This window comes from Coenobita brevimanus, chromosome 54, assembly GCF_032717465.1.
Source record: "Coenobita brevimanus isolate Jiangsu-jjx chromosome 54, ASM3271746v2, whole genome shotgun sequence".
Taxonomy (NCBI): Eukaryota; Metazoa; Arthropoda; class Malacostraca; order Decapoda; family Coenobitidae; genus Coenobita; species Coenobita brevimanus.
This window is the reverse complement of record NC_137007.1, coordinates 39,387,395-39,402,837: the sequence shown is the minus strand read 5'-3', so window position 1 is coordinate 39,402,837 and position 15,443 is coordinate 39,387,395.

Below are 15,443 nucleotides of genomic sequence, written 5' to 3'. Positions count from 1 at the left end.
TAGCTCAAAGACAAACGGCTACCCCGTATGGGATTATGGCGTTTGGTTATAGATAGAAGAGAAATGGGTTGGGGATGGGGTGGAGAGGAGTGGATGGGATGGTGTTCGGTGTTGGGGCAGGGTGGGATGAGTACATCCTGTGAATGTCCTCTCTGTATGAAAGGCAGCTTTGGCAGTGAGGAGACCTAAGTTATGGATTGCTCTTGAAAGACCATATGGTGGGGGGGGAAGGGATGAAAAGGGATGGAGTGAATGTGGTTGGACAGAGTGCAGGTAATGTGCCCAGTGAAAATGGACAGGGTGCTGGGGAGGGGTGCCTTCATGCAAGGGCACAGCAATAACCTGCTGCTTGGTTTTACTAATGTCCCTCAGTTCCTTCTTTATTTCCCCAAACAAGGAGGATGGAATGCAGGAGAAGGACAGCTACAGCCTATAGTCCACTGTGTCACAGTGAATTGTGCCTGGGGTGACAAGAGCAACAAGCTGGGCATTGTATGTCACCCTAAATGGGCATGATGGATTTATTCAGAGCTCTGTTCCAGATCAACATGAATATGAAAATAAGAATGTGTCACTGTTCTATATCTGGCATCTTACAACACAGGGAAAATCAGTAACCTAATAAACAGTGAATATACTTAACACACCCAAACTCCCATAACTTGTTTTCAGCTTCGTAAAAATCATCTAGCACGGGCCGAAATGTGGTACTGTACTAGAATTGTTTTGAACATGAGAGAGTTCAGTGAACCCCATGATACTGATTATCATTCATTCCTTGCAGCTTAATTTTCTCCCAGGAGGGAGTGTCTTCTTAGGTTTAAATCCTTTTAAATTCTTTTTCTATTTCAGGGTGGGTGTTAGAGCGATGAGAGCCAACGCTGTGTACATTCCAAGGTGGTCTGGCAGTGTCCATAGAGGTGGTGGTCGTGGCAGGCATCTATCTGGCACCCGGACTTCACAGGGGCATCGTAAGCGGGAGGGGCAGGACGGGGGAACCTTAAACACCCTCCCTGACCCTCCCAAGATGCAGCGATTCAGTCAAAGCGAGACAGTGAAGACGAAGGACGTAACCAGGAGTAACATGGCCCCAGTTCATACCACAGTGACAAAGGACATAACCAGGAGCAGTGTACCCTCACATTACACCACTAAGGCAGAGGATGTAACCAGAAGCAACATGGCCCCACTTCATGCTACCAAGTGTGTCCTCCAGGGTGTGCTGAGTCTCTTTAGGGTCAAGAGTCCACAGGAACCCCAACAGGGACAGCCATCCTGCCCTCCAACAACCCTAAACACAGTCTCCAGTCAACCCCAGAGTCAGTCTCGACTTCCTCTGGCACCCCTCAGTACCGATGCCCCCCAACCCACAAAGCAGCTGCAGAACCAGCCTCAATCCCCGTTGGCACCCATAGACTGCAACCCCAACAAACTCCCAGATCGATCCCAAAAACAGTCATGTCCCCTTTTAGCAACAGTAAACTCCAACCAGAACCCTAATCCACCTGAGAATCAACCTCAGCAGCAACCCCAGGCTACCATAGATTCCAACACCACTTCAACCCAGCACATTATAAGGGACAACTCAAGGATGTGTGAGAATGACAAAGAAAACATTCATCCCTCTTCGACATCATCAATCCGGACAGCAGTTTCGGTGCTGAAGAATTTTTATGATCAGGTCAAGGGGAGGGCAGGTGATGTACCTCCTCCTCCCCCCCATGCATGTCGTGTGGCTCCCAAGGACTTGGCTAACCACTCAGTGGGAGAAATAGAAGTAAGTGTGGTTTGCATTTGTTATTTTAGTTAGCTAAGGAATTTTCCAAGCACTTCTTTCTTATTGCTCTATTTCTGCTTGCAGCTAGTTAATATTTTCTTGTCTGTTATATATGCATTGTGTGTCAGTATAGTATTTGATTGACACAAATAAAACAGACGAGAATGCTAAGATGTAATGTGTAAAATAAAATACTGGTTGTTCAGGAAGAGGTGCAGCAAGCTTTTAGAGGTGATGAGCATATAAACCAATGTCTTTTATAGATGTGTGGTGGTTGGTGAGGTACTTTGTTCATTGGTTGAGATCTCAGAGAGGTGAGTGGAGGTTTAGATGATTTAATGCCACCAGGGATGTAGGCCAGTCATCTGCCCTTATATACTTTAGACACTAGCCAAGCCTCAGAACCCAGCACCTCCCAAGAAGTAACATGGGACAAAACATAATTCATCCATCCATCCATCATCCAGTCCTATGTTGTCCCATAAGGAGCGTAGGAGCCCAGGGCGAGGCAAGTTGGTCCTGACGTTTAAGATGAGAATGACCAGCCTCAGTCATCCCTGAGGGGCATTACATGTGCAAGACAATATTAGTGTCTTTCATTGTCCAGTGTGTGTGTGTGTGTGTGTGTGTGTGTGTGTGTGTGTGTGTGTGTGTGTGTGAAAAGTGATGTTTGGCTGATGATAATGATTTTTTTTCCTTAGTATTCATCTGACACAACATAATACTGCAATATTGCCCTTTTAATTTTGCTCACAAGTAATTTTAGCTATAATCCCTTTTCACACTGGTTAATAGTCCTTTTCTTACTTTATTGTTTTAGGCCACAGGGGATACCCAAGTAAACAAATCTGCAGACACACAAGAAATTATAAGTGGCAGTGAAGAAACGAACTTCAGACCTAAGAAGAAAGTGATCATCAAGAGACGAAGTAGGCGAGAGGATTCATCGTCAGGGAGCGTTTTTGTTACCTGGCAGCATTTTGACTGGTTCCTGCAGCTGGTTGGTAAGTGGCTGTGTGAATGGATGGAGAGAAAATGCATTGATGAATGGAGAGTAGATGCATGGATTGATGGGGAGAGAATGTATGGATTGATAAAAAGAGAAAGGATGAGTGAGATGATGAAGAGTGGATGTGTAGATAGATGGACAGGAGATGTGTGGATTGATGGAAAGATGCAGAGAGTGGATGTGTAGATAGATGGACAAGAGATGTGTGGATTGATGGAAAGATGCAGAGAGTTGTTACTTAGGAGCACATTATTGCTGTTGTTGTTGTGGCCCCAGGTTCATCAGGGTGTGAACCTGGTTGACTGAAGGCTGAAGCTGCCAAATTCCTACAGTCCACTGATCTTTCTGGAGATGGGGAATTGAGATCTTGTGTACAGTATAGCTAGGTGGTGAAGCTTTTTTTTTTCCCTTCTTATCCTTTGCAGAGAATCCCACCATTACCAAGTTCCTGACCACAGACATCTGTCGGCGGTATGCAGACAAGTACCTCCTGGCCATGGTCTTTACCTACTTTGTCCGTGCTGGCTTCAAGTGGCAAGATTTTACCATGCGCAATTTCTTTGCTGCCCTGTGAGTTATTATTTCCAAGGGTCATATGAGGCGCTCCGAGCCAGAGGGGCGACCATGCATTTTGCTTATTTTCGGTAATTAGTTATTAAACTTTTACACCTAATTACCAAACTGTAATATACTTTAAACGTCATGTTTACCATCATTTTAATCGTCTTGGCTAGCACTTTCAAGCTAAACAAGAAAATGCAAATAAGTATAATTTTACCATTGTATAATTAGCCATGTAATTGCAGGGTAATTATCATGAGTAGTTATAAATTTTTGAACACATTGCTTATTTGCTGATATCAGAAAGATAACTTCATATGAGAGAGGGGGGTGTAAGTTGGGAGCAGGGCAGTGAAATGGCGGGGGACAGGGCGACGTGGAGGCGATTTGTTTGTGGCCACCCTGTACGGGATTAAGGTGTCTGGCAAAAATTTCCCACAAAATATCAAATCTGATTTATTATGAATTTTTGAAGTAAGTATTTACAAGAAATAATTAAATTCAGGCAAGGAATTGTAATTACAATCGTGGATTTTGTTGAAAAATTTTATTTTCTGATAGTAAACATTACATAACACCAACCATGTCATTCATAGACACACTGTTTAAAAAGGCTGTACGACACACCTCAGTAGGTTTGTTATTCACTAACACTGTGTACTTCATAATTTTATTAATATGGCTCTCTCTCCTTTTCACTTGATGCCTCATAACATCACACTGTGACACTCAGTGATATAGATACATCGTCTGCTTATCATGATCACGTAGGCCCCAGTAATTATTGAAAATCTTTTGCACATTTTCATGGTCTACCACACTGAAATACTTCCTGTTAGAGCTGCAATCATCACCAACACTTCTTGCAGCAACTTGTTGCTTGGTTGTATGGCTGAAGTATGCCTCACCACTATCTCTTTTCCGCTTATATACAGCCTTTTTCCACTTTTCAAGGTGGTTCTGTCTCTTCCTCGTCACCAACGGACATTCATCTACTCTGTCACTGTGTTTGGAGCTCATTTCAAGCCAAAAACACGTAAAAACAGCAGAAAATACAAGCTCGTGATTGCCAGAGCTGGTCAGTGTAAACAAAGGCAGAGGAAGGTGACTCAAAGAGAAACAAGCCTTATGAGTCACCCTCACAAGGTTGAATTTTGCCTGTCATAATGTACCACATGATAGAAAATAGGTTCTCCTACTCGGTCCAGAGAAAATCTGGAAACTTGAGATATGGCACACTCGCCCCTCAGGCCCAGAGCGCCTCATATTATACAGCTGGCTTTTTGTGTTTTGTAGCATCCCTTCCTAGGGTTCTGTTATAAGTGGTTTTCTAGATTTTGCTGCATTCCTTCCTCAGCAATTGAGTAATCCTGTTATATGTTACTGTTACAAATACTACCAATGTCAAAATTATTTAAATAATGTATAGTAGTATGTATGTATGTACAGTACTACAGAATATTAATACAAGGTGTCTGAAAAGTTATTGTGCAGTGAGAAATTTGTAATGCATCACTATAGTTTTTGAAAGACTTCTTTGCTGATCACATAATCTCCCACAAAATCTGGTCTGTTAGGTCTCTGGACCTCACTTCCCTGGATTTTTATATCTGGGGTGCACTGAAGGGATGGGTGTACGAGAACAATCCACACACCCTGGAGGAGCTGAAGACGACAGTTACCCAACACATCGAACAGATAACGTCCGCCACCCTTCAGAATGTGTTTGACAATATGCAGCGTTGTGTGCAGACATGTCTTCAGGCCTCTGGAGGACATTTCCAGTATTTGCTGTAGGAGAAACTGTAATATCGTACATAAAACTTCACCTTTATTAAAACTTTACTTAAACCTTTTCCACTGCACAATAACTTTTCGGACACCCTATATATTTTAGGCAATATAAATCTCTAAGAAAGATTTATTTGTATGAAATTGGGTTAGAGTAGTGATGAAAAATAGCAACATGAAACTGGATAAAGTACTGGTTAAGTAGTAGGTATCAACTGATAAAGAGAGGAAATACTGTATCTAAAGGAAATACTGAAGTCAGATGTTATTATACACCACTTGTTTGGCATTCATTTTTACCATTAAGTCATCACTTTAAAAATGGGGGAGGGGGGGGGGGCAGTAGCACTTGCGAAATCGCGGACCTCATATGAGGCACAATGAAGGTCTTCACGAGCCAAGCTGCAGGTCTCATATGAGGCACAATTTATATTGGTTATAAAACAGCGATTCAGGGGAGGTAAACTAACTTGCAAAGAATCAGCCTGGCAGGGGTTAAAGTTGTGTTGATGTCTGTAAAGCAGATTTGCCAGTTTCCTCCAAAGTACAGAATCTTTGCATTGTTTAGAAATAGTTGCATTATTTAGAAAACATTCTTAACTTACTGGTATAGTGAGGATTGCTTGTAATATGTAGATTTAAAGTCGAGGTTAACTCATCGAGCCTGTGTACTGGCATATCTTTTTCCTTTTATTGTCCAGACATCATGACGATGTGTCGTACCCTACACTCCCTAAGTAACCAGTGGTATACCTCGCACTCAGTCTGTCTGAGCGCTATGAATGACTGTCATTAATTGTTAGTGGTAGTGTGAACAATGGCAGTGGGGAGTGTGGAGACAAGTCCAGAGAGAACATCTAACAGTGCAGTTAGGAGAACAAGATTCTGTATCACTTTCTGACCCATTTCCATTCCAGACCACAACAGATAGCTGTTCCACACACCAAGGTTGTAAAACACAGAGACTGTCCCTACTTTAATATTAACAGTTGCATACAGAATATTTATACTGCTTTAGCAAACAAATTACACGTCAGTTATGAATGTACCAAGTCACTTAATACATAGAGTGTTAACTTGATACACAAGAACCACTAATGTACAACTCAGGTGCTATGCAGTTACTCAGATTAATAATTCACTCATTGAGTTAAGCAATGTTGGGTCTGGTTAGTACTTGGATGGGTGACCGCCTGGGAACACCAGATGCTGTTGGCATCCCTACGTCAAGTGGGGTTGGTGGAGGATTAGTGCCCCTACCTGTAAAACAATTAACTCTAAGCCCTTGGCCACCCCGTCTGGGATACATGGCGTCTGGCTATGAGTGATGAGTGAGTGAGTATGTAATGCTCACTTATTTACTGTAAGATTTATACTCAATTATACTACAACACTGGTCTAACTTTATCCCACTACCGAAATAATATTGCTGAATTCTGAGTAGAAGTTTTATTGGCACTTTATGTCATGCTTACAGTACTTATAAACCTTGCTGTACACTTTCGCAAGACTTTTAACTTCAAACACTTCTTCTCACCAGACCCGCAGTGGCCACGGTAGTGTGTTTGTCTGTCTCCCCCAACAGAATGGTTGTGCCTGCAGTCCTATTAGGACAATTTACTAGTTCTTACTGCCTGCATCATCCTTATGAGCATGCTTATATACACCTGTGGGCTGTAACAGGAAGTGCCTTGCCCCTAAGTCATTGATGCGAACACAGATCACTTCGATCCTATCCCACGAGTGTCTGCTCTAATGGGTACATGGTTAGTACATTAACACTTGTAGATAGCAGACGTTCACCCAGGCATCCCAAGGCTCTTCATGTAACTTTATGCCCTGAGTGTTTGCCTGTTATTTGTGGTAATCGTCCTCCTTCTCCCACTACAGTATTTCCTCATTCCTTTCACCCATCAGTGTTCACTTCCCTCCTATGCAATCCTGTCCAACCTTAGTTGTCTTCTAGCTTCCTCTGCCTGATCCTGTGTTGCTTGGTCCCATGCTTCCTGTGCCCGCACTTTAACCTCTGCACAATGCTTATGTCAGCAGTTTTATACGTTGCCATCAGTAACCTGCATCACTCTCTGTCCTTTGCCGTCGCACTTTCTGTTACATTTGCTCCTTCTTTTTCACTCATCCTTTCTCCACCTTCCTCTTCTCTTCCCCTCTTCCCACTCGGGCCTCTGTCTGAAGGGGCAGTGTGGGTAGGATGTGGAGATAATGTCATGAGCTACAGCATTAAAGGCATTGTTGAGGTTGGTGGCCACGTCACATAATTGATGACTGTTGCTGGCATGACAGATGTTATTCAGCTTAAACATTTTGAACAGGATGGGCTAGGTATGTAATCAGTAAACCCCTTCCGTACAAGAGACTATATTTAAGTTGAATAAAATGGTCTGCTAGGTGCATGAGTCAGTTAAAAGTTATGTCACCCAGATTTGAGGAATTAATATTTCCCTCCCAACCCCTGTACAGGTACCTTGCACATGACATCGAGGAGGACGAGGAGGAGCTGAAATATGAAGTGTTCCCGTGGGCACTTGGTCCCACATGGCGCCGACACTACCCAAAGCTCATACAGGCCAGAGACGACATCTTCTGGGCTGTGAATTGTCGTGCAGTTGTTTCTAGGAAGTGCTGTGATCAGGTGAGGGAGAGAGAGGGATGTTGGGAGGAAGTTATGAGAAAGTGAAGGAAGGAGAAAGAACACTATATTCTGGGCTGTGCATTACTGCACTGTTGGGTCTCCACAATGCTTTGATCAGGTGAGGTTTAGGCTATATACAATAATACATAGGGAGAGAAGTTAAAGATGTAATTGTGTAAGATAATCAAATTCATACTCCAAACTCTGTTTTCTACACAAAAAAAGGTAAAAGAGCACATCCAGAAATAGGTAATGGAAAACTGCTTATCATTCAAGGCTTAGAAATTCTCAGGTCCATCTCACAAGAAGGAAATGGGTAAGTTTTTATCTTTGTTTCTGTCATATTTTGTGTTTTCCACCAGGTGATGGATATGCAGCCGGACCACTGGTTATGGCAGCGTGAGAGGCCCAGTTACCATGGAGGGGCTGTCAGGGACCACCTCAGGCACCCATCAGATAATGGTATAGCACAGTAATATGTCATGGTACCATACATGCATACTCTCAGTGTTTATTATTATGGGAACTGGAATGATGAGTGCATGTATGCGAGTTGTGTTTTTCTACGTTCTTCTGCACTGTACTTTTTACAATTTTTGGATCTTACATACCTCACTTATAACAAGCATTCTCATCACTTCCCATTTTGTATACATATTACTTTCTTGCTTTCTTCTGTTCTTTCTTACTCTTTCAGTCTTATCTACTTCACTTATAACAAACAGTTCTCACCACTTCCTGTTTTCTACACAGGTCATCCCAGGGGTCCAGATAAATCTCCTCTGCAGTGTCAGTTGTGCTTGGAGAGAGAATGTGCTTTCTCACAGAGCTCCTACCTCCTTTACCTCTCTGAGTCTGAGGAGAGTGCCAACAGTTCATGCTTATGTGAGTTTTTAGTACTGTATATGTTCACTTTAATTAAATTGTGGAGTGCAGAATAAATCACAGAGCAATAGGTACAGGTAATCAAGTTGTGCAATGCAAAATAAATCACAGAGCAGTAGGTTGCAACAGGTAATCAAGTTATGCTATGCAAAAAAAAATGGTAGAGTAATTGGTACAAGAAAGCTTTGTATGTCCATGAGAAAATGGCCAAAAATGTTAGAGGTAGTTAACTGATACAGTATTTGTCATTTTAAAGATTTTGGAGGCTTGATTGATGAATGAATGAATGAGGCCCATCCGGTTGGGGAGACTTTTGCCAGTTCTTACGTTAATTTTTTTTCTTAGTCTCTTTGTAGTGGGGTATATAAAAGCCCATGTTGCTTAGAGGCAAAGCGGGGGATCCTCTCTTTGGCTCAGTGCTAATTTGGGCGCGTATTAAGTGCAAGGGCTTGAGATCGAATCTTGGCCAGACCAGCGATTAATATGTCAAGTTTCCATACGGTTATTACATTGGTTGGCTTTGGTGTGGGATGTTAGGCGAGGCTTGGAGTGCAATGGTGTTGTTGGTTAGCTGACAGCGTCCTAGTCCTTACATCCCGGGGATGAGCTGTTCGGTTTAGTCCGCAGCATCCCCAATGGTGGCGTCCGATGCTACATTATCCTGTTCGCAGCTCACCAAATTAATCACCATAGGGAGAAAAGAGTGATGTAATAGGATATATAAAAGCCTACATTGCTTAGAGGCAAAGTGGGGGATCATCGCTTTGGCTCTGTGATAATGTGCGCGCATACCAAGTGTGAGGGCCTGACATCGAATCTCTGCCAGTGATTCATTTGTCAAGTTTCCTTATTGTTATTACATAGACTTTACCTCACCTCATTCGTAGGTAGGAAAAGAGGTCTGGATGATGAGGATAGATATTGTATTTCTTTCAGTGTGATAGGTCTTGGTATCTCAATAAAGTCATCAGACAGTTGCATGACTAATTAAGATAGCATTACTGTACTTTAGGATTTAATGGAAGACTTAACATGAATAAAATTGTCAAACAGTAATAAACGGGGAGGACAGTATAATATAGATGAGATTTCCTCAGACTGATGTTGCTTTTGTGGCTTCAGGCTCATTTGCATGTGAATCTGGTGGAGAGCAGACTGAAATTGCCATTCTCCTGCAACCCACTATTTTCTTTGGGGGAAATAGAGAGGGAGTTGAAGGATGTTTAAAATTAGGCAGCGGAGCCACCTGGTTGTATATGTGCCACTACATGAAGGCATCCTTCTCCAACATCTATCTATCTATCTACATCCCGACGCCCTAATCCCGCAAAGGATGGCCGCAAACAAAAAGCCTCCAAGTCGCTCTGTCACCCTCCATTTGACTACCCTCAACCCAACTCACTCCCCCCTTCCTAATATACCTCTCTCCATCCCTCCACCTCATTCTCGGTCTACTCCTCCCTCTCCCTCCCTCCACCTCACTTACATACACCCTTTTAGTCAGTCTTTCATTCTCCATTCTCTCTACATGTCCAAACCACCTCAGTGTATTTCTCCTAATCTTCTCAGCCACATCCACATCCATCCCACAACGTTCCTTCACTTCTTGATTCATCAACCTGTCCCTCCATGTCACTCCACATGCTCCTCTCAAGTAACTCATTTCCACTGCTTTCACGCTTGACTTGTTCCCCTCTTGCAAGGTCCACCCCTCGCTTCCATACATCAGGGTAAGGATCACAATACTATCATGCAGTGACTTCTTAACTTCCATACTCACCTCTCTATTTCTCATTACTGCTTCCAGTGTACCAACAACCTTCCTTCACTGCTGTACCCTTTCACGCACTTCATCCCTCAAAGTTCCATCCTTACTCATCACACTACCCAAGTACTTGAATGCATTCACATTCTCCATATCATCACCATCCAAACTCACTGTACATTCTGTGACTTCATTCCTCTCAAACACCATGACTTTACTCTTGTTTACATTAACTTTCGGATTCCTCTTCCTACACACTGTCCCAAATTCATTCACCAAACCTTGCAACTCCCATTCATCTTCACTCAACAATACTGTATCATCAGCAAACAGCAACACCGGAATCTTCCAGATCTCACCCTCATTCATTAGAGCCACCCCCACATCCACATACTTGTTAGTAATACAGTAATAAGCATTTGTTTTTCCTCCTCAGTGGAAGGGCATACGTATGAACACAAGGACCCTGATTCTGGCTTTGAGACCTTCTTGTGTGGGCCATCAGATACCAGCCTGGTTTCCCCTCACTCAGGCACTGGCACCACTGTCGTCAAGGAGGAGCCTCAGCCACATATGCAGAGTAGTGGTTGTGAGCAAGTTGTTGGTAGTTCTCATTATACCAGGTCAAAGACTGGAGGGTATAGCATGTGTTTGCACAATGGTGGAGGTGTGCAGGATGGTGGTCATTCAAAAGTTCTCATTATGCCAGGTCACAGATGAGTAGTTCACAGGTGAGAGGTTGTGGTGGCTGTGTGCAAAATGGTAGGTGTGTGCATACTGGTGGTCATTCGCAGGGCAGTAGCTGTTCTCAGGTTTTTGGTGTTTCACAAATTGGAATTGTCCCAGACAATGGTGTAAGTTTGCGATTTTGTGGCATCTCGCAATTACAGTAGTTGATGGTTCACAAGTTGGCATCACGTCACTGAATGGTCCTGATATGCAGGTTTGTCGATGTGCAAAAGTTGGTTGCACTTCACATATCAGTAGTAGTTCACAAGTTACAAACATAAACTAGTAAAAGAAATACAAAAAAACACACTATGCATGACTGCCACACAGGAAATGGTTCTGACCAGCATTATAGAGACATAATGAGGTAAGTGGCTAAATTACCGCAACTGCAGGTGTCCCATTTGTATTTACTCCAGTTGAGAGGTATATGAGGGAGGGGGGGGTGAGTTGGGGGGAGGGGAGTCAAATGGTGGGTGACAGAGTGACTTGGAGGCGTTTTGTCTGCGGCCACCCTTTGCGGGATTAGGGCGTCGGGCTATAGATAGATAGATAGATCTGTACTGGACCCCCAAACAGGTAAGGAACACAGGATCTCAAACAGCAGATCCAGAGAATGACATCATCATCAGGAAGAGATAGCGATGTAAGAAAAAATTGATAAATTGACATGGAACTTCAGAACTTGGGGGCAGGGTGGCTTAGTGGTAGAGTGCTTGACTCGAGATCGCAAGGTCGAGAGTTCATGCCCCACCTAAGTAGCTGCTCTACTGGGAGAGGTGGCTCTCCTGTCACCTAGCATGGCTATACGATCTATCAAGGTCTAGCCTGGGGAGTTAATTAAAAAAAAAAAAAAATCAGAAAACACTGAAACCCAAATGGAAAGAGGAATGACCAGTAGACCAAGGTAAAGTTAATAATGGATAAAGACTGATTAGGATGTTTGGGACATCAGAGAATGCACAGGAAACTCTCAGCCTAATGAAAGAAGTGTAAGATTCCAAAATTTATAGTGATAAAGCCCAGAATTAGTTACATAGCAATTTTTGTGAGTAATTAAGGTGCTCCAATCGGATCGAGCCTGTGCAGGTTTATATCCAAAGGGTGGTTGGGGTTTATTGCTCATGTAATGCCACTCAGGAATGAGTGAGGCAGGTCACTCTCATCATAAATGTCAGGACCAACTTGCTTAGCCCTGGACTCATATGCTCCACATGGGACAACATAGGATTGGGTGATGAATGGATGGTTTAATTATAGCATCGTTGTTCCCATAATAAAGTTGCCTTTAGCTTTCTTCCGTTTACAGTACTGGTTGTATGGCTTAAGTTATGATTGATTAGAATGTATATTGAGACCTCTGCCATCAGGCAGCCCTCCCTCCATCCCATACCACTGGAAAAATATATGAATGAGATATATAAGATGGAGGGAGGGCCATCTGATGGCAAAGGACAGGATGATGTGGAGGTGGTTTATTTATGGCTGCTTCTTGGATGAAAGAGTCTAGTTATTGGTAGACATAATTAGTGACCTATATTGAGAACTGTCTTTGTATATACATATCATCAGGACTACCATAAAGTGAGGAAATTTATACATTTCCTCACTGCAGCACCAAGACACTGTGGATATAAATACAAGAACAGGATATATGTGTAACAAATGCATTTAAATTTATTTTTGCTATTTTTGTGTTGTTTACCCAGAGTTATAATGTACCAGGACTTATTTTGAGTTTTATCATGGAGTAATTTATTGTGAATTAGTTTTACGTGAGGGGAAGAGAAAGTTATGTATGCATGAATTAGCTGCAGATGTTTCTGCCTGTCTGTAAGATTGTTAGGAGATTTGTACAGTATATGTATTTTTTATTTTTTTATTTTTATTTATTTTTTAATGCATTGTTAAGTATTGATACATGGCTGTTAAATTTTTTTCATTACCTTTCAGAGTTTGTTAGTGACAGACTAATGCTTACTTATTAAAAAATTAGATTATTTATTTTGATAAGGATAATAATTTGGGAGATAAATTAGAGAATAATGTTGTAGTATTGTGTTAGAAGTCTATATAGTTAATAAATGTAGTAATAAGGTTGCCAGTGGTTCCCAATGGTTCTCTCTTCCCCTTGACCTATTACATGATTGAAAAACCACCAGTTATGGTGCTGGAGAGTGATGCCTTCATATGGTGGTACTAATATGACTGGGTGTCAAGGCTGCACAGTTGCGAAAATGTCCCTCAGTTTCCTCTGTATTCCCGCAGAGGAGTAGAACGGACTGTAGGAATAGGTAACTTTGACAGGCAGTCCACCAAGTTCATGTTCTGATGAACCAAGGCTTGCAACTAATACTACTACTACTTCCTCCAGTTACCTCCCCATTTGCATGACAAAGCTGCCACTCCAACAGAAGCTTGCTGATCACTATGCAGTACAGTACATAGTCAGTTTGATCGTACGTAATTGTGATGGTGACTCATTTAGGTGATCTCTTGTTACTTAATGGCAAAAAAAAAAAATACATTCATCCATCATTCCTTAACACTTTTTCATAGCCAACAACATATCTTTAGTAACAGCTCAACGTTCATTATGGAGAGGTAGCAGTCTTTTGCTACCACGGCAGGTGTGGTAAAAAGTAATCCTTCCCTGATATGACACTTATTTCTGGCTGTTACCAAGTGAGGGAGAAGGATGCCCTCACATCGTGGCACTGATGTATGAATGATTGGGTGGCTCCATTGCCCAGGTATCTTAATGTTTCTTAGTTCCCTCCCTGTCCCCCAGAAAGAGGATGGTGGACTGCAGGAGATGGGCAACTTTAGCCTTCAGTCCTCTGGATTCACATCCAGATGAGCTTGGGCTATACCATATGATTATGTTCACCTTATGGGAGTCCTAAGTAGTAAAGGGATTTATGAAGGATATATATACAGTATATATTTACACACACACACACTATCTGTCTATCTATCTATTGCCAGATGCCATAATCCGGTAAGGGGTGGCCATTTGACTTTGAATTATTTGTTTTACAGGGAGGGGCACTAACCCTCCACCAACCCACTTGTTGACATGTAGGGAGCACGCATGTTTTGGTTATATGGTTACCACCCAGAGTTGTAAATGGTTTCTTGGCGTACAGGAAACAAAGGTTGTTAAATACAGAGCCTCATTTCGTTAGAGCATTGTTCAGCCGTACACAGGAACACAATAACACACAGCTGGGTTGAAATGTCTCTTTTTCTTGATGTATGCTTGCTTTACGGTTCCTCTCATGATGTTGGTGTGTGTGTGTGTCACACACACATAAAACCCTTATAATTTGAGAAGTCTTGTGTATAGTCTCGATATAACCAGACTATGATCAAATAGATTTCATCGTAGTGGAAGGTGTGGGTGACTGGGACTCTCCCTTCTTTCCCAGTGCAGCACTAGTACTGTATAGGCATATGAAGACTACTGCCCAATGTTTTTGATGTACAGTAAGCAGTCTCATAGGTCCTTTGATGCTCGTCCTAAAAGAGTTACTGAGGGTTCTATCCAAATCCACACATCATGTTAGTGACATAAAACCTGACTAATTCACAGTTCATTCCAGCTGGACCCATATTCTCTTACTGCTTGAAATATTAAAAGCCTCACAACTTACAAGATAGGGCGAAGCTGGAACAGATATCTCCTTACTCTTATTAAATGATCAGAAATCCCTTATCCCACCTGAACATGGAATAAGTTAACAGGATTTAAAGAGGCAGTAATGGTCTTAGCATCTACATGTATTAATAATAATAATAATTAACTGCACAACATTAAAATCTGACAGATGGAACTACAGACATGTAATTAAGAAGCTAATCATGGGTAGGTAGTAAGTCCTGAGGATAACCAAGCAACCACTTGGGACACATACTCCGTACCCCTCAACGTCAATACTTCCGCAACTTTAATTAGTTACAAGGTACTTGAGCCACTGTCCTGTATTAGGCTTTGACCGTTTCTAATTTTCCTGATGGTTACAATTTTGTTTATTGTAAAAAAAAAAAAAAAAAATGAGAGTGCCCTTTGGTTACCTGGCTATACGGTATAATGAAATTCAGTATGTATACTGTGTGTTCAAGAATGGATGCAATAATGGGCAAATCAATAGCCTGGGCTGGCAGTGGACACTTGGGAAATGTCATTGTAAATTAACTATTCTGGCGGGAAGGCAGACTGGCTAAAGCTGAATTCGATTTATGTATGAAGGTATTTAGCACAGTTCTTTTTTAT